The following is a 24,895-nucleotide window of genomic DNA, read 5'->3' on the forward strand; positions in this document are numbered from 1 at the left end:
GGGCTACATTTTTTACATTTTTTTTTTTGTAGGAAAAATAAACCTAAAGTCCTTAATACTTTCAAAAGTAAAAATATACTTCTTATACATCGAAACTCCGCAAACTCCGCTTTCGATATTAAGAGGTGCATGTATATTATTACTTAATAGGATTTTTTAAAAGATGAAATAATGTAACTACATTTATATGTTTATGAAAATAATGTTTGATAAAAAGTTTCTAATGTAAGTTATTTCAATGGTGATGTTTTATGTTGAATACGTTACTATTTAGATATAAACAGAACTGCTTTTTGGATTCTTGCTGGTACTGTGCACTATAAGTGTAAATGGATATGGCCAATTTTCACTGAAGGTAATAAGTTGAAAATGTTAAAAAATGAAAAATGAAATTTGTCAGCATTACCACAATTTTTGAGTATTTGTAGCCCTCCCTTGTAGTAGTCTCTGCCTCCAATAGCTGCTTTTCAATTAATATAATCCTTGTCCCTTGTTTATTTGATCGACTGAACTTCATCTACATAATGTAGGCTGCAATTATTAAAACCCAACTTAAGCCACTACTTTTACTTTAGAACTAGATGGCAAAGAGAAGGGTTCAAACCTCTACCAGACTGTTTTTGCTCTCTTTGTTTCCATTGGAGAGATTACCCCTTACTTTCTGCCTATTTGATGACTGTCAGAAATTAACAGAAAATCTCCCAAGTGAGTGACACAAACTGCCTATAAAACCTGATAGAGGTTCTAGCCGATTCTCCTACTTACGTGAAACTGAAACAAATGTGGTTGGAGTTTGGCTTTAATGTTCATGTAGGCTGCAATCTAATACTCACCAGCAGATTGTGGTGATCCTAATGGTGAGTAGTGGCCCCCTAAAGAGTTTAACCTAAAAATAAAAGATCCTGTTCCTTTAAAGCATGTTATACAGCACAGTGTTTGTGGCTCTGCCCTCCCCTTTGTAAACTGACCACAGTGTATTATGACTAAGCATCGTCATCAGTTTCTGTCATCTGCTCTCTCCCCTATCCTCCTCTGTGCTTTCCTCGTTCCTCTCCCCCCTCCCCTCCCCCCTCCCCTCCCTGCCTGTCAGCTCTGAGTCTGTGCCCGCCCCCTCCCCTCTTGCTGCTGAAATTACTGTTCAATTTTTACAGTATCCTCTCTGTTTATTAATGTAATCTACTCCTGTGTCTGTGCCATATAAAAAAAATGCAGCTATATACCTGTTTTCAGTGCACTAATCAGCGCTCATGTGACCCACCGCCTCTCTACTCCTCTCCTCCCCTCCTGACTGACGTCAGCCGGGGATCCATGACCCTGCCCGCTGCAGCTGTCAGGCTGAGAGAAGAGAGAGCAGGCGGGTAACATGAGCGCCGATCGGTGCTTAAAAACAGGTATATAGCTGCATTTATTTTATAAGGCACAGACACAGGAGCAGATTACATTAACAAACAGAGAGGATGGTGTAAGTTTTACTTAGTGGGTTAACAGCCACTTTAATTATCTAGTCTCCTGAAACATCTGTAAATAGGCTTACAGGGTAGGTTTTTTTTTTATGTGTCCTTTTTCACATACCTTATTTTGTGCTTCCATGCTCCTTTGTGACATTAAATTATGCCTGCTTTGGGAAGTGTAGTGCTCTTGGTACTACGGCTCCAGGGGACGTACAATTTGAGGTCCATTTTTACTTAATGGGTGCTAGGACCTCCACTGTCATGTAGACTTGAACGCTGCTCAATACTATCTAGTTGTTATTAAATGCAGTTTTTTTTACTTGGACAGCATTTGAATAGAGAGCCTAAAACTGGTCTTGCAGAGGGACCCCTTGGTGACTCTGTCCCAGAATGGTGACAGCCAACTGTCAGTGAACTATACTTCCCAGTAGGCATTGAGGCAATGATTTAAACCTCAATCAAGGAACATGCACCAAGTGGCAGTATTTGAGTTGGAATGCTGCATTCAAGCAAAGCTGAGAATGTCCATCCCCAATGTCACTGAGGTAAATATGCCAACTACCAAATGGGCAGATGGGTGACTGGTCTAAATGCTCATATGGAGATATCATCTGACACTGGTTACCACTTTAAGAAGCCCAGGGTTACAGATTGTAAGAGCGACATAAGTTAGGTAATTAATTTGCATTACACTGCATTAAAACACACCAATCCAGATACAGTGAGGATGTGTAGGCTTTTATCTGTGCATGGAATTTACATATAAATGCCAGTTTAGCCTCGAAAATTTTGAGTTAAGAAGCTTGTCCCTGCTCCCCAACAATTCTAGACATGTGTACAAAATTAAAGCAGAACTAAACCAATCGATTTAACTGTTTCCCAAAACAGTTACATTCAAGGCATGCTGTGAATGATAACTGTAATGCCGCGTACACACGATCGGACTTTCTGACAACAAAGTGAAGTTGGTGGAAAATTTGAGAACCTGCTCTCAAACATTTGTTGCCAGAAATTCCGACAGCAAATGTTCGATGGAGCATAAACATGGACGGACTTTCTGGCAACAAGCTCACATCAAACATTTCCCGTTGGAAAGTCCAACCGCGTGCATTAGAGTTGCTGGTGCTCTCGACCAACTGCCAAGCCATCAAATGACTGGTGGCATGACTAATTGCATGTGCAGCACCATGGCAACTGCAGATCAAACAGAGACTAAGATGGCAGCTTCCTTTTGTGTATAAAAAACAGGAGGGTTTAGTCCTGCTTAAGGCCCTGTTCACACCTGAGCGATTTTCTGCTTGAAGCTTGTAGTTCTAAAATGCTCAACAAGCCAAATCCCATTCATTTCAATGGCCCCTGTTCACATATGAGCATTCTGTCACCTTAAACAAAATGCCTGTCGCTCAAAAAAGTACATGAGCTTCTTTTTTGGCAGATTACAAGCGTTTTTGGCACCATAGACTTCAATAGAAAGCCTGATTTGCTCGTTTTATGAGCATTTTGTTGCGTGTTTTCTTCTCAAACAGCAGCTCCCCACCCCTAATTTCCTCCCTCTCTACTCCCCCTAGTGCTAGCTATTGGCTAAAGAAAAACGCCTGAAGCTGCAAAACGCTTGTAACACACTTATAGAACGCTTGTAATAAACTTATAGAAACGCTCAAAAACTCTCAAATAGAAATGCCAGTAAATCGCTATGCTCAGGTGTGAATACTGACTTAAGCATTTATTGCACACAACTGTAGATTTCTCCAACATCTGAAAACAATTGGAAGTCACCCATGAACAGTTGATTCCATTCCAAAGTTGACAGAACCCCCTTTTTCCTTAGATGCTTTCCAGCTGAGAAGCAGCTGAGATATCAAAACACAAAGTGGCATAGAAAAGAGATCTAACAGCTGCAGCATGGTATTTGCTGTTGGGGGTTGACTGACTTTAGTTTCAAGAGGCAACTAAGCTAGACTTAAAAGAAATATTCAGTTAGATTGAGAAAAACGTTCAGGATTTAGCGGGTAAGGAAAATTGTATGCCGTATTTTAAGCTAATTTATTTTGTACAGAATGCTGTAGAACTACTGAGATTTTTAGAATGATTTGATTAAAAAAACAGTATTATTATATCTTTTAATATGTATCAAAAGATATCATATAATAAGTATGGAATTTATTCTATACCTCTATATTATGTGTTATTTATGTTGGATATATTCAAATTTGTGCTTCTAAATGTGTAGAACTTGAACGTGAAATCAGAGGAAGAGCTACAGCAAATTGTTAAATCGCAAAAGTAACCAGCGCTAAAACGTGGTCATGTGTAAGTGAGAAGGGATCACAGTCAATAGCGTGGGGTCTGAACCCAGTGCAGCTGGACAGCAACCATAGCTGGAAGATATGGATAAGGCAATATACAACAAAATGATCCAGCGCTCAATGGGTTAACAGAAAAGGCAGTCTCACAACAGGCAGTGGAACATAAACACAAAGAGTTTATTGAATGATATACATGAAGTCCAATCCTGTTATCAAAGAAAAAGGAGTGGGGAGTGTTAAAAAGTAAATGGCTTACGGTGTCACTGGAGGTCCTCAGAGCAACGAGGGGCTGATGGCATCCGAGTGTAGGGAAAATCCTTGCAGCAGGGGAGGTGCCAATGTACCTGCTACGCTTCAGCCGAGTGGGAGACCTGCTCACCTGCGTGTGAGGCGAAGGCAACGGTCAGCAGGAAGGTGGAGAGCCGGACTCTGTACTTTACATATCAGAAACGCCGGACCAGCTGGAGTGCTGATAGGAGGAGGGAAGATGCCACAATCCTGCAGATGGATTCCCGCTGCTCTCTCCTGATGTAACCAAACACATTAGTTGCTGCTCACTGCTGGGTATAAGTGTCCTGAGGGGATGCAACATCCGGACTGATGAAAAACAGAGCTGGGTTGGCTGGCGTGGATGACGGTCAGCGTTGCTGAAGGCTGTGGTGACTGGAACTGCTCGTGGACCAGAGTGACCCGCAAGCTTCTCGGTTGCCGTGATGGCGCGTTTCGCACGCATGTGCTTTTTCAAAGTCACAGGGATTGGCAACCAGGAAGTTTAGGGCAATTTAGTAACAGATGTGAACCCCTCATTGCTCAGAAGATAAACATTGAAAATATCCATAATTATACAAAATCAAATAATCATTAGTGTTATATATGCACATGATGGGTGTAACAAATAACACAATAATGAATTAAAAATTAGTAATAGTGACAATTAGAATTTAAGAAAAAATCAAAAATTGATCAGTCCCAATTGTCAACACATATGTTTAAAAATATATATGTATATAAAAAATATGCGCATATACTTCCACACACGAATATGGAGTACACCAATAATCAAATGTAAAATATATGTATGAATGCGATTTAAAAGAAAAAAAAAAAAAAAAAATATATATATATATATATATATATATATATATATATATATATATATAAAAATATATATATATGCATATACACATTCACATATACACATGTGTACATATATACACCCATGCATATATATATATATATATATATATATATATGTATATATATATATATATATATATATTTATATATATATATATATATATATATATATATATATATATATATATATATATATAAAGAATGATGAAAAAAAACAAGAAACAATGACATGAAGGAATGAAAATTGTGCAATGTATATTACATTCTATATTGTGTCCACACATTGCACTGGATACTGGACATGAAAAATAATAATCAATAATAATAAATTCCCAAATATGTATATTAACAACAATAAATAGATACTGCGGCCACTAAAATCAAAAAAAGGGAAGAGGGGGGAGGAAGAGAGGAAGGGGGCGGGAAAAAAGAAAAGGAAAAAAGGGGGCAGGGGAGGGGAGAGAAAGGGAAAAGAAAAAGAAGAGGAGAGAAAAGGGGGAGGTAAGGGAAACAAGGGGGGGAAAGGGGAGGGGGGTATGTGAAAGAAAAGGGGGGGGGATGGGGAAAAAAAAGGGGGGATAGAATGCTATGAAAGGAACTAGACATACCTGCATGTTTCTAATTCCTCATTTAATCCTTTGGGGGCAAGAAAGTCAAACATATATATCCAAAATACTTCCCTTTTGCATAATAGGGAAAATCTCTCATTTGCAGTGAAGGTTCCTTTAGGGATGGTCTCTATAACAAAAACTTCTAGGCATTTAATATTATCATTGTGCATACGATGAAAATGCTGTGGAACTCTATGTTCATCACATCCTTTCTTGATGAGCCTGCAGTGATCAGCAATTCTTGAGCGTAGACCGCGTATAGTGCGACCCACGTACAAAAGGCTGCAGGGACACCTTAAGACATATACAATGAAATCTGTAGAACATGTAATGAATTGTTTAATTGTATAAGTTTTACCTATGTTTGTGGTGATCTTAATGATGCCATGAGTGATAAATTGACAGGTCAGGCATCCTCTTTTTTTACACTGAAAAATGCCTGTCCTGTTATCAAAGTACGATCTAATGTCTAAGGGGGATCTGGAGGACTTATCATTTTGCTTGGTGCTAATATATTTTTCATAGTCCGTGCTCTTCTGAAAGTTACTTGGGGAGCTTCTGGTAACCCAGGGGCCAGACTCTTCAGTCTGTTAAACTGTCCACGAGAAATGTTCTGCTTCCACGTGGGGTGGTGGCAGCTGTTAAAATGCAGGTAGGAGTTCCCACTGGTGGGCTTAATGTGATTTTTTAGCAGGGACATTGGCGCCTCCCCTGCTGCGAGGGTTTTCCCTACACTCGGATGCCGTCAGCCCCTCTTTGCTTTGAGGACCTCCAGTGACACTGTAAGCCATTTACTTTTTAACACTCCCCACTCCTTTTGCTTTGATAACAGGATTGGACTTCATGTATATCACTGAATAAACTGTTCGTGTTTATGTTCCACTGCCTGTTGTGAGAATGCCTTTTCTGTTAACCCATTGAGCGCTGGATCATTTTGTTGTATATCACAGAAAATTGTGACACAATTTGTTTAAAGAATAAGTTCACCTTTTAACAAAATAATATAATAAATTTATATTTTTAATTGTTAGGTAAAAAAATTTGCAATAACTATTTTTTGCTTTGGGAGCCTATAAAGCATTACACCTGCAGACTCCTGCAGACCTGTCAGTGTATCTGTTTGCGCGTATTCGTATAAGCAAGCAGATACTCACTGACATGAAGAATGAATGAGCTACCTGAGGGGTCAACAGCGCCGTGATAGTTCAATGAAAACTACAAGCCGACAGCTACAAAAGTTGTCAGGACTTGTAGTTTTCCATTCACAGAGTTTCCCATTTCAAAGAGTGACAGTGGGCTTCCGGAGAAGATGCCCGCCCGCTGTCACTGGAGAACAAGGGGGGGGGGGAGAAGGGGAATGACTGCAGCTGCTGGAACATGTTACATGTTCCCCCCCGTAGATATGGAACGAATTTATGCTTTTGTGTCCCGTTAGATTTCCCTTCACTTCCTGTCACAACATAAATCCTTCCAAGGTAAAGTAGATATTCTCTGACAATTATCACCAGAACAGATGTCTTCATTGAAAAGATGTCCCCCCACATCCTGTAAAATTTTGGATTCCCATTGCTGTCTATCAAGCTGATGATGGTTACCAAGACAAAATGAGAATGAGAATCCCCCAGCGAGGGCAGCAATAAAAACCTGACAGACGTTGCAAATGTTCCCTACTCAGTTAAAAACTAAAAGAAAAAAGAATCTTTACTCCCAGTGGTGGGTAAATTGGGTGTAATTTTGGTGGACAGGTAGGTGGGGCTTGAGGTATCCCTGTCATACATTGGGAGGTATTTATAGTGTTCTGTATGCCATTAAAAGCTGGTGTTACTCACCTGTATGTGTTTTTGAGATGAATGGTATTCATGAAAATGTTTTCCATTTTCAGATAGATAATTGAAAAACCCTTATGTGTTGGCCAGTGCAGGCCAAAATGGGTTCTCTCATATGTATTCTCTTTTTGGAATCAGCTGTTTGTAATGTGCTAAAATAAGAAAGCTTCTAGGCTGTTGGATGGCACCGAGCTTCTTTGCCGTCATCGTTACTTTCAGTATCTTTCCCATCCAATGCTGCACATCTTTAACCCATTGCAAACAGTTAATCCAAGCAATAGGTCCAGCATGGAGCCCCTCGGCTGGTTCACAAGGTTCACAAGAATCTATTAAATATTTTGACACAGAAGATTAGGTGCTTTGTACTTTAATGCTAACATTTTTGGAAGATAATTTTGGTGTTGTATACAGATTTTGTCCTATTTCTTTTCAATATTAAAAGTATCAATTACATGTGTCTTAAGGCACTTTTTAAAACTTTGGATATAGTGGTGAGGAATTGGAACCCCTGTCAATTTTTTTTCTGTCTGTGTCTCTGGTGGGGAGAGCAACCCTCTATTTGTCCTCCTGACCATTGTCAGCATAACTAAAAGTGATGAGATAATCCAAATTGGAGTTGTCACCATAACAGGAAAAGAGGGGAACAACTGTTCTTTAAACAACTGTCTAGGAGAGCATTTACTCTGTAGAACGGACAGGAAGTGAAAGAAAATATATTGAATAGGACACAGATGGCAGATTAAAAATTGATAAGGGTTTTGATTCTATCTAAAATGAAAAAGTTCAGGGTTAGATTTAGTGGGTTGAATTAAAGGAACCCTATCATGGGCGAAGAATAGATATTACCATTACTTTTCCTTCATAAATTGATAACTCCCTGGCTAATGCTTATTCACTTACTTCAGAGCTTTAAGTCAAAAAAAACAAGTATACAGATCAGGAAATCTGACTTTTGTCTGCCTTCGTTGATCTGCATACTTGCTCTGGATCATTAAAGTAAGTATGAAAGTCAATTGGTCAGCATAACAGGCAGGAAAATGTTTTTTTTGGAAGGTCAGCAATGGCAGCCCAAACTTTAACTCATAACAGGTATAGGCAGCTCATAAATGGATCTTTTTTTTTCAAGAAAAAAAAAAGAACAGATAGCTATGGTATTGTAGGTGTGCAGGATGTTATAGAAAATGGAAAATTGTATACTCACCTCTCTGTAATCTTCCTTTCCTGGTGCATCCGCATGGCAGCATACACTGGGTTGTGGCTCCACCCCCACAACCTGATAGAACTGGTTAACTATGTTTTTAGCTAGGCCCCCTGCAAGCATTCTCTGTAACTATTACCTCACGGGTGGGAATTTGTATGCTGTCATGAAAATGCACCAGGAAAGGAAAATTACGTAAAGGTGAGTATACAATTTTCAGTTTTCCTGGAACATCATGACAGCATGCACTGGGAAATAACTCACCAGTTGGGTGAGTGTAAGAAAAAAACTAAAATTTATTAACCAGGACCGGCCTGGCCTGCTTGGATAACGGATCTGACAAACTCTACTGTTGTAAGCTGTGCCCGATCCACGCGGTAGTGCGAAAGGAACATATTCCTAGATGACCATGTTTCCGCCTTACAGATCGTTTCCGTAGAGACTCTGCAATACGCTGCCCAAGAGGTTGGCACTGCCCTCATGAAATGTGCCCTCAAGCCCTCCAGAGTTGGACACTGTAGGATTGAGTAAGCCTTCTGTATGATCTTGATCAACCAAGAGGATATATTGCACGAGGATGCCGCTTGCTCCCTTCTGGCCCTGTGGGGGATTACTAGAAAGTTATCCACTTTTATGAATGATTCATTGACTGTCAGGTATGCCTTTATGTTTAATCCAACATCTAGTGCATGCGGTATTCCTTGATCTTTGAGAAAGGATGGCAGATGATCTCCTGATTTAAATGGAAGGCTGTATCTACCTTCAGAATAAACAGTTCTGATGGTTTTAGGATTACTCTGCCAAGATAGAATATAATGTGAGGCTCTTTAGTAACAAGAATTTAAATTTCAGACGCTCGCTTCGCTGCGGTATAGCGATGAGGAAACACACTTTTAGTGTTCAGTCGCATAATGAGGTTGACTGTGGCAGAGGAAAAGGAGAGTATGATAATGCTTCATGGACTACTGACAGATCCCATGCAGGGAATATTGTTCCAGGGGATTTGTGGCCCATTTAAGTTCAGTAATGGCTGATAGGGCTGAGACCTGGACTTTTAAGATACATGAATTCAGGCCCTTGTAAAGCCCCATTTTAAAGAATTCCAGAACTTGGGCCATTGGATTCCAGGCCTGCCGCTGGGTGACTGAAAGGAAGCTCTGCCATATTTTTTGAAACGTGAAGTTTATGTTTGAGGACATAACATGACTGTGTTTGAGGACCTCCTAAGCCTCGCGAAAATCCTTCCAATTCGAGGAATTGTAGAAAATATGTAACCCAGGCTGAATCTCTAAGGGTGGGAAAGGCAGACTATGCCTTCTACTGAGGGACAACAGAAACCTTGCGCATTTAGTGTTCGCTGGATTTGCCACCAAGTCTATTTCCGAGATGCCCCGTCTCCTAGGGGCTCAAAGGCCACTCGTTGGATAGAAGATTCAGACTGAATGAATCGGCTGGCTGGTTTTCGCTGCTGGAACATATACTGAAATTAGATCTATTAGGTGTGTCTGGGCCCAGTCCAGGATGGGACAGACTTCCCCAGTAAAGTGAGGCTTCTGGTGGGCTACTGCGACCTTCTTGTCTAGACATAGGAGTACCCTCTTGCCCTCCAACACAGGGCCAAAAGTTAGTAGGGCTTGCATAGCTGCCTTGAATTCCAGGGTAATCAAAACTATCCCCTGGGGTTTGAACGCCCCCTGCCTCTGGGCTGCCTGTTGTTGGTAATGTACACCCTATCCTTCCAGACTGGCATCTGAAGTCACTACTTCTTTGTGCGTGGCAACTATTGGGCAATGTTTCAGAAGGTTTCGGGCCCGTGTACACCACCAAAGAGATTGTTTCATTCTGTAGGGGATGGTGATTGATTGGTGCATTGATATTCCATTCCATTGGGCTAGAAATAAATTCTGGAAGGTTCTCTCGTGCCATTGGGCCTATTGAATCATAGAGAATGTGGAGGTCAATGAATATAGAATGCTGAGACAGGATCTGACTGGCAGAGTTGCTGTCGACAATGCTGTTTTACTCTGCGGATTAAAGGGCCTCTCTTCTCCCTTGGAAGTTGGACCATTTTGGCTTGCATGTCCAGTAATGCGCCCAGAAAGACCATCTTTCGTGTAGGTGCCTAAGTTGCTCTTTTTTTAGTTTATTATCCATTCAAATGTCTGAAGGGTGTAAATTAGGAGTCTCCGATGTTGCACCAGAATATCCAGCAGCAGGAAATCGTCCAAATATCAGTGGACCCTCAGCCCTTTCTTCCTTATGAGCACAATAAATGGAAGCAGAACCTTCGTAAAGGTCCTGGGAGCCGTGGAAATCCTGAAAGGTAGGCTTCAAAACTAAAAGTACTGGTGATTGATGGCGAAGTGCAAGTACCTTGGAAAACTGGGATGAATCAGCATGTGGAGATATGCGTTGGATAAGTCTACAGACAGCATCCAGTCCCCAAAATGTATTTCCAGCAGTATTGATTGAAGGCTCTTCATCTTGAAGGAGTTGAGACAAATGCTCGTGTTGAGCCCTTTTAGGTCTAGTACCAGGCGAAGATCCCCAGTTTTTTTCCTTACTAGTAACAAAGGGGGGTAGAATCCTCTGCCCTGCTGAGATATTGGTGCTTCCGAGCGCATTTCTGAAGAAGGTCCATGATGTATTTGACTAATGTCTTCCTTCTTCACTGATCTGAGGGAAGCCTGGTTGAGCGGATATGATTGCTTGGGGGTTTCCCCTTGAACTGTCATTAATGGCCGAATTAAATCATTGACAGCACCCAAGGATCTGACACATGCTCGGACCACACCTGCGTGTAGTGTCTGAGCCTGGCCCCTACCCACACAGGCTGGGCAGGCATGCCCTCAAAAAGATTTTAGCTGGTCAGCATCCAAAGAAGACTTTGATTTCTGGAGGCCTAATAGAGAAGATTGTCCCTTCTTCCAGTTCCTCTTGAATTCCCTATTTGGCCTGTAGGATCTGGCCTCTCTGTACTTACCTAGAAGATTGCGTCTGTAGAAGGGACCCCTGGTTTGGATTTCCTGTTTTATAGAATTAGACCTGACTTACAGCCAGTTACTTTGGAAAATGGTTAGCTTAGGGCCAAATAAGTTAATGCCATCATAGGGGAATTTACTCCAATTAGACTGTAATGCGGCATCTGCTGCCCAAGGTTTTAGCCATAGAGCTCTTCTGGCTATGACAGAAGAAAGCATTGCTCTTGGGAACAAGGTAATTATGTCTACAGATGCTTACGCAACAAAGTCTCCTGCCAGCTTGAGTACTTGCAAGGCTTATATTATCTTCTCTTGGTCTGTTGCTTTGACTAAAAGCTTCTCAATGTTGGATGTCCAATCGGACACAACCTTCCCAGCTGCCGCAAACGCAATGGTGCCTACTGCTGAAGTATATGCTCGCTTCATTTCAGAATCCCTTTTGTGGTCTAACACATTCTGGAATGTTACCGTGTCTTCCATGGGAAGGGTAATGTGCCTGGTTAAGCGCATCAAAGATGCGTCAACCACTAGAGCTGTGATCAGAGGGCTTACCCTGGATTCTTTCAATGGGTATAATCTTGTGAGCCTCTCACTGATACCTGTCTTTTTGTCAGGTTTTTGCTGATCATCCTGGATAAGTTTATTGATAAAGGGGAAGGTCTCTGGTACCCTTTTGAGGTTGGGAAAATATCTTCTGACTTTGAGTGGTGCTTCCTCCACCTCCTGCCAGCCAATGGCTTCCCTGACTGACCTGGCAAATGGTTCTACCAGAGAATAATAAAATCCAGATGCCCCTTCAATTTCCTCATTTTCAGAGGAGCTATCCGACCTTTGGGGAGCTTGCAGAGCTGAAGCAGTGGTACTTTGGGCTGCAGCCTCTAAGTCAGGCGGAGACACCTCCAAAATTCACTTGCTGATGGATTCTCTGATTAATTCATTTACCTCTCTGACATCTGCTTCTTTATCTTTAGTTGCCTCTTCCATGCAAGAGCGGCAAGCTAGCTTCTCTAGTAGAGCTGGAACCCTGCAAACCCAGCATGTATTATCCCCTGGGCGGGAGTGGTGACCCCGAGAGGCCAGATGGCAGTGTGGAGAGGGTGATCTTGCTTGCCGGGAGCGATGATGACGGGAGGAAGACCTGGAGTAACTTCTCCGGGACCATGTGCTCTTCGAGAGGGAGGCATGCCCAGAGGGTTCTCTCAGTTTTGCTGTCAAGATATGACAGCATCAGTCATGTGGCTCTCTTTTGATTTATCTTCAAGTAATTGTAAAGTCTTGTTTAAATAAAATAAATAAATAAAAAACATGTTATACTTACCTCCTCTGTGCAGTGGATTTACACAGGGCAGCCTGGATCCTCCTCTTCTCAGGTCCCTCTTCGCTGTTCCTGGCCCTCCCTCCTGTGGAGTGCCCCCACAGCAAGCAGCTTGCTATGGGGGCACCTGAGCCAAGATGCAGCACTGTGTGTTCATTCAGACACGGAGTATGCCATCCGGCCCGCCCCCTCTCATAGCCCTAAAGCATGGCCGACATTTTGGAAAGGGGCAGAGGAACACAGGAGAACTACAGGGCTCAGGAGAAAAACAGCAGAGACATAAAAAAGGAAGGAAGTAAAGGAGAACCACTGCAGAGAACCAGGCTTGTTTAAAGCACTTTGCAATGCTGGCCAGCACACCCCCGAGACCCCCAGACTGGGGTTCCCTCCATAGAGCTTGTTTAGAGGCTGTACAGGACAGGGATTTCCACCCAGGAGAGGCTGAACCTGGCTGGGCGAATGCGGTGAATGCCGTAAGGGGTAGTATGTGATACATTCAGTCCCAATCAGGTGAGGACAAAAAGGAGAATGCTGGGCTAGCGCCTAGCACAACCCAGTGTATGCCATGATGTGCCAGGAAAGTTAATCTACTGATAGAACTAAGGTAAATAAACTTTTAGTATGTATTACATTTAATGAGTTTTAAATAAATGTATAGTTAGACTAAAAGCTGGGTTTTTATATCCATTTTTTTGGCTTGAAAAACATATTGCACAACTTTCCAATTGTTTTTCGATACCACTTATGCTTAGCTTAGCATGTAGCAATGACCCTACACAAGAATTTTACATTTTGTATTTTTGACAAGTCTTAAAGGTCATTGGCAAGTATTTTATAATGTTTGAAGAAGCCATAAGTTGAAGCAATTTAAACTCTTACAGGTTACTTGAAATGCAAGGTCCACCTATTTTATAAAAATATATAAAATTTTGTAAAAAGTATAAAATTCTTACTTTACACCCCACTTCTGGTAGGTATAATCCTGTGGGACTTACTATCCCCAGCTTTCCTATAATTCCACAAGAAGGCTCAGTCGTATGTAAAAAGTTTTATTTTATTTTCAGGATACATAACTGGATTAAATAGTGGTTTTATTTTTGCCTGGATTTCAGCTTTATTCTTTATTGTTTTTTACGTTCTTCTTTATGTGTCATAGGGTAAATATGAGCAACTAATTAAGATTGGCTCAGACATAATGTGGTTCAGCAACACTGCACTGGGCAAATTTTTGACACTCCTGCATAATAGTTGACGCAGTCAAAAAGTCCACTTCCCAGTTCAGGTTTAGGCAGAAATGCAGTTTTACCTCAAAAAGGAAGCCAATACATGCTTGTTGCGCTCCAATCACCCATTGAGATTCAAAAGGGATCTTCCTATCCAGGACACTGGGACTTTTGAGACAAAACTCTTATGATTTCGGCAACCAATAATGAGAGTAGTGCTTCCTTATTAGGACCATGATGTCAGAAAGAGGACACATGAAAACATCTCATCCTACTTTATAGAACACATTTTAAAAAAGATTACATAGACTCTTTAGCAAATGTTAAAGTTCATAGAGAAGAATTCAAATTACTTTTGCTATCCTTCTAATATAGAAACTTGTTTAAACTGTATTTATGGCAATGACCTCCATGGGTTGCCAAATATGCTTCTCCATAAATGTAAAAATACACAAAAAGTCTGTCAGTTTGATTTATCGTGCCTATATTTGTAATCCCCTTCTTAAAAAAACTTCTAACAGGTTCCAGGACAAGGATCAGAATAGAATCCTACAGAATAATGTTATAAGGTGCTCCAATTTTATGGGAACCTGTCATGAGAAAAAATACTTGTGCAGCCTCTTCAGACCCCCTGTAGAAGTTGCCAGTTGCCTGGCTATTATGCTAATCGTTTGGTTTCCACACTTAGAAAGTCACTAACACAAACCGAGTGTGCAGTCTGTAGAGTCAGAACTTCTGACCAGCAAACGTGTTCTGCGTCAGAAGTTTACTGAATAGTAAAGTCAAAGGAACAGGATATTGTCAAGGCAAGGGAACTAGCAAACCTAAGGAGGTCAGGACTTGCTGGTCAAGCATTTCTTTATTCGTAACAAAGCATAGCTATAATTCATTGACCATAAAGTGTCAGGTATTTTGATGTCTGGCACACAATCGATAAGAAATGTGAAAAGTTAAGATGAGGAAAGATTTGAACGTTAAAGAGATGAATTTAGGTTGATTTGATTTCACCATGTTCATCTGTAATAAGCAAAAAGGAGAACACATGGACAAGATCAATAAAATGGCAGGGCAGTTTAACACCCCTGATTAGGCTCAATTTCTTAGTATATTGTTTTGTATTTAAGCCCCTTTACCACGGGGTGAACTCCACCAGGCCTCAGCGGAGGACCTGTCCACTGATCCCCACTGAGCAGACGGATGATTGGTCCATGTCTGCTCCGCTTATACAGAGCGGACACAGATGCAGCCCGCTGTCCTCTACAGGTGATAGGGTTGCTACCTCATCCCTTTAAACCCAAACACATATTAATTACACAGGTTCTGAGGATAATTTAATGCAGATAAGGCACTAAGATTAATTACCACCTTAATGAACCACATAACCTGTGTAATTAATATGTGTTTGGGTTTAAAGGGATAAGGTGGCAACCCTAATGGGTGGCCCGATGTAAATGGAGCACCTGTCAGTTTATACCCAACTGCCACCTGATCCATCCTGTTAGGGGAACGGATCCCCATTCCTCTGTTTTTAGTGGATCGCACTGGATGCAAGCAGGTGTAACTGACACATGTCAAATTTACACCTGCAGCTCCACAGTGGAGAATAAAGGATCCAACTGGGTCTACCTGAAAAATGTACAGGTGGACCCAATTGGACCACTTGTGTGAAAGGGGCTTAAGTCGTGGCTGACGATGAATAGATAAACAGTGTTAAAAGGTCAAAGTTTGGAAAGAAGACATAGTATAGTGACATGTCTGTGAAGGTTATCATTTATCCAGGTCATGTTATGACTAGTAGTAGTTAGTCATATTCAGCTGGACTTGTTCTGCAAAGTTGAAGTTATGTTTTGTAGCTTCCCCAAGCCACTTGTTCAGTTCCATTGAGAATCAAGAAGATACCCCAGCATTTGTATCCACACAGGTAGCAAAACACCTTATTCTAATCACCATGGAATGTTGATCGTCTAAGAACAGGATGGTGTGAAAGTTGTGGAACTACCCTTTTCCAGTTACATAATTTCTTCCTTGGTATTAGGAAGTCTTGACAGAGAGTGCAACTAGTTTTCAACAGGCATGAAAGAAGCCATCTACTCCAGACAGCAATAGTGTTCCCTGAACAGGAGTGAGGGCTTTAACAGGGTGGGGAGAAGGGATTTCATCACTGAAACCTTTAAATAGGTTAAGGATGTGAATAAGTTTAAAGACGGCAGTATTTACAATATGAAGCTAAGATCAAAAACACGGAGACATGACCTCGAACCAGCAGGTGGAAAGTTAAAAACTAACCCTTGAAAGTATTATTTTACAGAAAGAGTAGTTTATGCTTGGATCAGACCAGCAGAGGTGGTGAGTCAGTGACCATCAAGCAAATTTAAACATGCTGGGACAAATGGACAAAAAGGTAAAAACAAAAGAAAAAAAAAGAGACGGACACGATGGACCACTTGGTCTTTTTCTGCTTTCTCTCTTCTATGCTTCCATGTTTAAACTCTAAAGAAACTAACTTAGCATATACTGAACAGCACATACGTAGGCATATTATAAAAATATAGGATCTCTCATCATTTGTTCATTCCTACTGGAAAAAATCATAAGGTCTATATAAAGTGGAATTTACAGTAACTTTACAAGGCTGTATTAATAAATTCCTGACAAGTAACAATATACAAAAAACAGAAGCACTTTAAAGCAATAGTAAAGCCTAACAAAAAAAATACCCCCCCCCACAACATGTTATACTTACTTGCTCTGTGTAGTGGTTTTGCACAGAGCAGCCTGGATCCTCCATTCAGACATGGAGCTGTGGCTTAGCCCCACCCCCTCTCTCTCCTCATTGGCTGTCTGGCTGTGATTGACAGCAGCAGGAGCCAATGTCTCAGCCAATGAGGAGGGAGAGTCCCTGGAGAGTCGATGCTCTTATGGGCATCGATGGATCGAGAGGGAGCTCAGGTAAGTATTGGGGGGGGGGGAGACTGCTGCACACAGAAGGTCTATGCATGAATATGAAAACCCTTCAGCCTTTTGAACCACTTTAAATAAAGCCATCAGGTGACTAGGTTGCCTAGGCTCAAATTCTATCATCAGTCCTCTGCGGGTGAGAGGAAGCATTTCCTTGATCATCTCTACTCTTCCAAAGTGCATCTTAGTCCAGAAAGTATGGATGATGTCTGAACAAAGATGGTGCTGCCCTTATGCAGAGAAAGGCAGCGGGCCCTTTCACATGGGCTTTCCGATCAGCCACGCCTGTCAGTTTTTCAGGCGGACCTGATCAGAGCCTCAATTAACTACTATGGATCAGCGGATGTCAGCGGTGACAAGTCTGCTGACACCTGCTGCTATCTGATCCGATCTTGTCTGTGAAATCCAGACGGATGGTGAATTGGATGGGATCGGATGAAAACAGGCAAGCGGTCCGGTTTCATTCAATCTGCCCATAGAGGAGAGCGGGACTCTGACAGGTGCGTCTCAGCACAGTGAGCGGAGATGGACATGTCATCTGCCTGCTCAGCGGGGATCAGCAGAGCGATCCCACACTGAGCAAAGTCGAGTCGACCGGGCGGACCGCCCGTGTGAAAGGACCCAAAGGTATTTGTCAGGGGAAGTACAGCGATTCCTGTGAAAGAAAAAAAATATCATCATGAAACTTAAAGTAGAACTATAGGCAAAACTTTTTTTAAAATTTTGGATAGAGTAATGCCCTGTACGCACGACCGGTTTTGCCGTCGGAATAAACTCTGAAGGTTTTTCCGACAGAATTCCGCTCAAGGTGTCTTGCATACACACGGTCACACCAAATTCTGACCGTCCAGAACGCGGCGACGTACAACACGTACAATGGGACTAGAAAAAGGAAGTTCAATAGCCAGTAGCAAATAGCTTCCATCTCGTACTTGCTTCAGAGCATGCGTCGTTTTTGGTGCACCGAAACAGCATATAGACGATCGTTTTTTCCGATAGTAATTTGTTCCGTCAGAAAATTATAGAACATGTTCTCTATCTAAGTCCGTCTGAATTTTCGACAGAGAAAGTCCGATGGGGCATACACACGGTCGGAATATACGAAAAAAAGCTTCCATCGGACTCTTTCTGTCGGAAATTCTGCTCGTGTGTACGCGGCATAAAGGAGGGTTATAACCCCTGTCGGGTTTTTTTTTCACCATCTGTGTCCCATTGCAGGGATTTACCTTCACTTCCTGTCCCATAGCCAAGCAGGAAGTGACAGGAATTCCCTGCAAATTAAGAGAATTCCTTGGGGACCCCCAGATCACCAGAACTAGCGTCCCCATTGGAAGATTTCCCCTCTATTACTTTTCTGAGGACAACCCAAAATTTGGGATTTTCTTTTACTTTCACTTTCAATGATAATGGTAAACAGGACAAATAGAAAGAGTGAATCTTCCTAATGGGGGCACAGATGGCAATAAAAACTGACAGAGTTTCTAATCCTTCTCCACTCTAAAACTAAAAAAAAAGTTTTGCCTTTAGCTATACTTTAACATGAAAAAATATAGCTGATGCTAGGTCCACTTTAAGTGATTGATTATGATAGATGGAGCAAAACAAATATTATTTTTTCATGTGAAGCAAGAAAACTGATTGATGCATATGGACAACAGTTTCACTTTCGCACATTAATCAGTCCCAGTTATAATGACCTCCTGGTGAATTTGGAGTCCACACAATACCCTACCATTTCATTGTTTCCACTGTCGTATTTGCGGGAGGTCTAGGAATTGCTGGAATACCAGCTCCATAGCATTGTGCCAGGGTCATGTTGGGCCACTGCCTTCTCCTCTGTGAGTACAGAACAACCTCAGATGTTCACAGTGGATAGAAACTAAAGTGTCCCTTTCTATGGAGTGCCCTCGCTCTACAAGGAATCCTGGGAATTCCCACAACACAGCAGGTGTAAATTCCGAATTGAGTGTTCTGTACAAAGACAGAACAGCATTCGATCACAGGAACGAGTTTTCCCATATGTTTAATTAATATATGCCATATAGAGTTGCATAAACCATCCTGAGTTTTACAATTAAAGAGGGCCTGTCGCCTACCATTCATTTAGATGCTGAACATGTTACACCCTAAATATATAATGTGTAACATGTAACATGCTCAGAAAGGTGAACTTATCCTTTAATATGTTAGTTTATAGATTTACATTTTTTTGTTTCCCCAAAATTCTGCGTAGTGTAATGTTGTGATAATGTTCTAGCATAGAATATGCTAAAAAAAAAAAGTTAAAGTCACCTATTCTCCAAGCTTATAGTTTACGGGTGTTAGGTAAGAGAGGTGGGCTGATGATGTCACATCTCTGACTCAGCCAGTAAGAGGAAGCTTTGTATTCTTTGCTAGAATACATCGCTTTCTATGAATGGCTGAGCGCTGATCAGATAGACTCTACTGTGTTCCAGGTATGAGATAGGAAGTCTTGGCTTGAACACGGAACACAGTGTGGTATGATGTATGTGGCCTCAGCTACATACAGTTCATACAGCACATCCAGCGGCCTCACATGTTAGTAAGGGACATATTTAGATTGGGCCAAGCTGGCCTAAACAAACTATGTAAAGTATATCAAAAGCTGGAGTTCAGCTTTAAAGCTGGACTCCAGACAAACAGCTAAATACACAGATTAAATTCATGTAAGAGCGCTGTTTTACTTGCCAAAGGATTTGTATTTCTGTCCAACCAGTTCTGATATTTACATAGCTCTTCTATGCAACACAGCCCTGTCTGGCAGGGTAGAAGACTTGATTTTTCTTTTCTGCATTTAAGTAACACTCCCAGTCTGTGACTGGACAGTGAAAGGAGAAGCAGCAGATAGATACAACATGCTCCTTTTTAGCACATAAGCGCTGTGGCACAACTGATTGGCTCTTTGCGCTGCTTTTTCCTCTTCAAGACTGAGCCAGACTTTTCTTTGAAAAACACAGGGTTTTATATGAACTTTTAAAAATTTTTTTTAAAATGTATAAGGAGTGGTCACTATCCCCTTCCTAATGGGGCAGGCCTAAATCAGGAAAAATAGCTCAATGATCATTCTGAACACAATCCATGCAAACTGTAGAGTAAATCTGCTGGGGAAAGTGTGCTTTTTCTTGCCCATGATTTGGACAGGCCTGCCCAATTATCTGTGTCCCATTCTTTGCCGAACCTATTTAGACCTCCTAAAAATACACAACCCAGCGTAAAGGTCAGGTTTGCATTAACAAGTTGACTCCTGGAATCTCAGCCATAATTAGTCAATTCCAGTGTCGTCTTTGTGTGATGTTCTGTGTCAAGGAAACTTCTGGACAGATAGTTCTAGCAGATATTTTTGCTTGACCTTATTAGAGACCCAGAGTCTTGCGGTTCAGGTCACACTGACATAGCTGTAGGGTGCCTTGTTGCTAATTACACATCGGAAATGTTTTAAGGCTTATGCAACGCAAACAGCGGAACTCCAGGCAAATGTTAAAAAAGCACTTTTTAATACAGTCCTACCCTCATAAAAAAAAAAAAAAAATAAGCATTTTTAAAGAGAAGCTGTCACCTTGCCCATGCAGGGAAAAAACAGTGCCTCTGCAGAGCCCCCCTCGAATCCTTGTACAGCGACCTACACACTCAACGATTACCTAATGATGTTTGGCCCTGGATGTGAAGCAGACATTCTGCATCCAGGGCTGATAATCCCCAGGTAGTTGCTACGTGAAAGGTTACATGCAAGTAGCTGTGGGTGCTGTCAGACTCCCATTTCTTTTAATGGGGCTTCTCACCCACAGCTAATTGCAGAGAACCCCACTGATCTTCCCATGGGTAATTGCAAATGGCCCCATTAACAAGTGTGAATGGGGCCTATATCTGAATGAAATGAGCTTAAATTAAATAATCTTGTAATTACATGTTCATTGCTAAAAACCTTACTTCTAGATATAGTTTGTAATGATGTACAGTGGGGAAAATAATTATTTGATCCCTGAAGATTTTGTAAGTTTTCTCACTTACAAAGAAATGAAGGGTCTATAATTTTTTATCATAGGTGTATTTTAAATGATAGAGACAGAATATAAACCAAAAATCCTGAAAAAACACATGATATAAATGTTATAAATTGAGTTGCAGTTCAGTGAGTAAAATAAGTATTTGATCACCAAGCAAAACATGACTTATTACTTGGTGGAGAAAACCTTGTTGGCAAGCACAGAGGTAAGACGTTTCTTGTAGTTGGTTACCAGGTTTGCACATATCTCAGGAGGGATTTTGGTTCACTTTTCTTTACAGATCTTCTCTAAATCCTTAAGGTTTATTGGCTGTCGCTTGGCAACTTGGAGTTTCAGCTCCCTCCATAAATTTTCTATAGGGATTATGACCCCTTTCACATTGAGCTACAGGCAGCGTTAGTGGCAAAGCGCCGCTAAAACTAGTGGCGCTTTACTGTCGTTTTGCGGTGCTATGCGGCCGCTAGCGGGGCGCTTTTGACCCCCGCTAGCGGCCAAAGGGTTGAATGTGCCAGTAGAGCACCGCTGCCGAAGCGCTTTGCAGGCGCTTCGGCAGCGGTGCCCATTCATTTCAATGGGCAGGGGCCCCAAAGATGCTGCTTGCAGGACTTTTTTTAACGTCCTGCCAGCGCAGCGCCCCAGTGTGAAAGCACATGGGCTTTCACACTGGTACTGCAGGGGAGACATTTTTCAGGCGCTTTACAGGCACTATTTTTAGCCCTTTCATGCCTGAAAAATGCCTCCAGTGTGAAACGAGTCTAAGGTCTGGAGACTGGCTAGGCCACTGCATGACGTTAATGTGCTTCTTCTTGAGACACTCCTTTGTTGCCATGACAATATGTTTGGGTCATTGTCATGCTGCAAGACCCATTCATGACCCATCTTCAGTGTTCTGGCTGAAGGAAGAAGGTTCTCATCCAAGATTTTATAGAACATGGCCCGATCCATTGGCCCACTAATGCAGCAAAGTCGGCCTGTACCTTTAGCAAAGAAACAGCCCCAAAGCATAATGTTTCTATGTCTTTGCTTGACTGTAGGGATGGTGTTCTTAGGGTCATAGTCAGCAGCATTTTTCTTCCTCCAAACACAGCAAGTCCCCCTCCTCAGGAAGGCATATATACAAGCAAGCAAATGACCATCTAAATGATTCAAAGAAGGATTGGGAGAAAGTTCTGTGGTCAGATGAGACCAAAACTGAGCTCTTTGGCATTAACTCGACTCGCTGTGTTTGGAAGAAGAAAAATACTGACTATGACCCTAAGAATACCGTCCCTACAGTCAAGCACAGAGTTGGAAACATAATGCTTTGGGGCTGTTTCTCTGCTAAAGGTACAGGCCAACTTTGCCCCATTGAGAGGCCAATAGATGGGGCCATGTATTGTAAAATCTTGAATGAGAACCTTGTTCCCTCAGCCAGAAAACTGAAGATGGTGTCTGTTAGAACATGTTTGATATACAAGATAAAAGAAAAATTCCAGTTGAGTCTGAGAACAATAATTTCTTTAAAACTGAAGTGTGTATGGCCAAAACATATGATAAACCTTGTTCGGTACAATGGTGGCAACCATCAATGTATTATTGACATTGCTACTTCAAAGGCAGGCTTCTGATTGGTCTGCTTGAGTTATGTACGCTGCAAAGAATAGGAAAACCATCGCACTATGGGTCAAACTTTCAGGTCATTTTTGAAAATATCCCTTTTTTTTGTTTACTACGTGATTAATTGATGTTTATATTCCAGATTTCATGCATGCAAAATGGTGCCACTAAAAAAGATTCTTATGGATTTTCCTGATGCTAATATACCTCATTCTGAAATGGTACTTAATGATTTATAATACGTTAGATTGTACATTTTGTAAGTGAACCGAAATATCCACAATATTTGTTTGGGGAAAATGTATTGCTTTTATTTTTATACAAATGTGCTGTGCACAAATGTTTCATGTATTCCTTCATTAAATTTTTTTATATACTGTACCTTTGTGTCTTGTGTTGTGATGTGGACCAAAATGACCTCTCAAACAAAGGAATTAAAATACACAACAAATCACTAAATTCAATCAAATTCAACATTCATGAAGCTAACATGAATTCTACAACCATCTATTATCCACATAACTATATAAAACAGAATATAGAGGCTGGTTTAACCTAACGGTGCCAGTTAAGACTATCTCCGCACAAAATGTTTCACAATAAAGTGTTGCTAAACCTGTGTTACTAAACCTACAACAGTAAAATCAGTCTGTATATGCAATAAAGCATGCTTGTTATACTCACTGTGGAACCTAAGGGGTTAATCCTGTGCATTATGTAAAAAGGCTGTTTAATCCTGTCTTCTCTAATTCTCCCCTTCTTCCACAGTCCTCAATCCATCTCCTGATGTACAAAACCTTGGGGGCACTCTGCACATGCTCAGTTTGGTGTATATTGCTATAGAGTTGTTTTATTTTTTTTTAGGGTGCATGTGATTGGCATAGGGCCAATCAGCACTGTCCACACAGAGGGTCAGGTGTCATGCAACCTCATAGGTCAGTCAGAGGAGAATGAAATCTCATCCTACAAGCTTTAACAATTGCTCGGCCAGATACTGATAGAAGTCACAAGACTGCTAATGAGAAACTGTATTTAGCAGTTTATATTTACTAAAATAATTGAATTTCCATGGTTTGTGTACTGTGGTAGATCAGATATAGTGAATGCAGGGTCCTGGGTTTAGTAACACTTTAAATAGTCAATAACTATGGTGTTGGTTTACTGTCTCAATGACAGTCACACATTTTAAAAATTCACAAAAGGACACATCATTATGAGGTCACTCCTGCACACTCCCACATGTAATAATAGGCTATCTTCCCTAAAACTGAACTCATGGTATGTTCTTTATTGCATACTTATATTGGTCCAGCTTAGACTAATGTAACTATGCATACTTCATAGAAGAAAAAAAGGCGCCTCTAAGTGTAGTATTAAAAGATTTAATGTAGCGCACAAGGGGTTAAAAACACTTACAGGATCATTGAAAAAAATTAAGGCATGTAATGTAGAGTCCTCTATTGAGTTCCTAGTCCTTCCTCTGTCTGCAGGTGGAGAGCGGGAGGAGTCGTCCAGCAGCTGTCTGGATTTTCCAATGGTGTGCAGGAGCGAGGAGGCAGTGAGACGGCCTGGGTTCCATATTCACGCTGGAACGCACGAGGCCAAAGGCATCAGTGAATGGCGGTGGGCGGTAAAGACCTACGCCCATATTGTTGTTTAGATGGGCTTATATAGGTGTGTGGGATGTGTAAGGGGGAGGGCTAAGTGAAAGGATGATTGATGGCAATCGGGGTTGCTTGGTCAAAGACATGCCGCGGGTGCAGCCAGAACGGCAATATATGCACAGATCTTGTCGTGCTCGATACTGGGGAATAATAGTAAAAATGAAAATAAAAAAAATAAAATTAAAGAAAAAATTGGAAAAGAAGCAGAACAAAGTGGAGTGGAGGATGTTGGTAATGGAAAGTGGTAGTCAATGTAAGGACATGCGAGCAACCAAAGTATAGTGATCCAATTAGGGATTTTGCAGTGTTCTAGGAAGTGAATCGATTTTTAAAGGGCCAGATAAGTAGCAGTGGGTGGAAGTTAGTAAAAACATGATGGTCTATGCTAGGCTCTGGGGCTCCATAGTGATCTCATGACATTGTAATGGCATAAGTTGGATGCCAGAATTTGGTTCTGAATTGAAGATATAAGAGATGATGGATTTAAATGGTTCTGTTCCTGATGGTGTGTATTATGTTGCTGTACGTAGTGTTGCTTCTGCGTAATTTCGTGTAGTGGGTGGATTGTATGTTTACGGTAGGGAGACAGTTGTGATGTATGCCA

Source organism: Aquarana catesbeiana, linkage group LG03, assembly GCF_042186555.1.
Source record: "Aquarana catesbeiana isolate 2022-GZ linkage group LG03, ASM4218655v1, whole genome shotgun sequence".
Classification (NCBI taxonomy): Eukaryota; Metazoa; Chordata; class Amphibia; order Anura; family Ranidae; genus Aquarana; species Aquarana catesbeiana.